We start from the raw sequence: 1481 nt of genomic DNA on the forward strand, positions 1-1481 counted from the left end.
CTCTCTCTCTTAGCCTAAGAGCTGATGATAGTGACTCTTTAATCTTTCACAAATGATGAGGTTCATTTTTATGCTTCAATTTAAAACTTTGTTTTTCTATTTCATTCATTTATCAATTATTCTATAAATAAAAATCGCTTCTGAAAATTGAAGGTAGAAAAAACTTCAATACTACTGTTTCAATTGAAATATGTATGTTAAAGCCTAATTTTTCATTAACCTTAAGTACTCTCTCGCACGTATTGGTAGGATCATAAATATTTCTATAATTTTGTTTGAATTCGTTAGCACAGTCCATAAAGTGCCAACACTAATTTACGTACTTCAAGCTATCTTTTCAATGCTAATATTGTTTATGAATTTGTTGATGTACTTTGGTTATTGATACACGTGACTATATCTTTGGTACGTAACTCTAATTGCATTAGCACAAACTAAATTTCTCCACCAAACAATATGGTGATGCTTCTTAACTGCTTAATAATCGGGAAAAACATTTATCGGATATAATAGTTTCAATTAGTATACTGCATTATTCATTATACTTATTTCAACAACTATCTAATATGATAAATTTGAACACAAAAAATATGAAGTTTTGAAGTTCATAGACACATGATACTCCTGAAAAATAACTAGTTGGAATATACAAATTCCATATAACTTAATGCAAATATATTCATCACAACCGTCTTCTCAATCAAAAGCAAAATTACAAAACTTCAACTTGTATTGGGTGGGGTGCGCCAGGCCTGAGCTATAGTGCAACGCTTAGGCGACGCATGAAAGCCCCAGAAGCAAGCTACTGTGGTGAGCTTTCCCCCTAGAAAAATTAATTTAATATCGTGTGAGCCAATGGCCCACGTATCAGATATTAAACTGATAAGAACAGATACTACACTTGATCTTAGCCAAAAGGCCGAGAAAGGTATGTTTGTTCCAAGCCAAGCTCGCTCTCTTTATAAGAAGTCTCCTGCTTCCTAGTGTCATCCAAGCCTGATGTGGGAGAAATAGGCTTTGCTTAGCTGTGATGATTGAATAGGGTTTGTCCTCAAACCTTGCTTTCAAGGCAATGTTATTCAACAAATAATGAGAATATAAGGAAAATAAACAATTATTGAAGAAGCATATTTATTTGGAGTTAAACTTATTGCCTAATATTTTTGAATGAGAATGGAACACGTTAACCATCACAGCGTATATATACATGATGAAATATCAGAAATCAGCTTCTCTCCCTCTATTGTCCAATGCGAGTTCGAACAATTAATTTTCAGTATGGTGATCTTGGCTTTGCTTAAATATCTTATAACCATGCAAGATTTGTCTATACAATACTGTCAAAGTTTAATATAAGCAAGTTAGAGAGGAATCAAGAAAGGGAGCACTTCTTCATCTAGGAAACAAACAAGCTTTGGCTTTTTGTAAGTCTCTGTCCCTGTATATGGTTGCTGCTTTCTTGTTAGCTTTCATAAAGTATT

General features: G+C 33.2%; 1 non-coding gene across 1 annotated transcript; it reads right to left on the reverse strand.

The window, feature by feature from the left end:
- Positions 1–736: 736 nt before the first annotated feature.
- LOC128284711 (U2 spliceosomal RNA) lies at positions 737–932 on the reverse strand. Its single transcript, XR_008275134.1, has one exon. It is a non-coding gene; the product is annotated as a U2 spliceosomal RNA (small nuclear RNA).
- Between the last annotated feature and the right edge of the window lie 549 nt (positions 933–1481).

This window comes from Gossypium arboreum, chromosome 11 (assembly GCF_025698485.1).
Source record: "Gossypium arboreum isolate Shixiya-1 chromosome 11, ASM2569848v2, whole genome shotgun sequence".
In the NCBI taxonomy this organism is placed as follows: Eukaryota; Viridiplantae; Streptophyta; class Magnoliopsida; order Malvales; family Malvaceae; genus Gossypium; species Gossypium arboreum.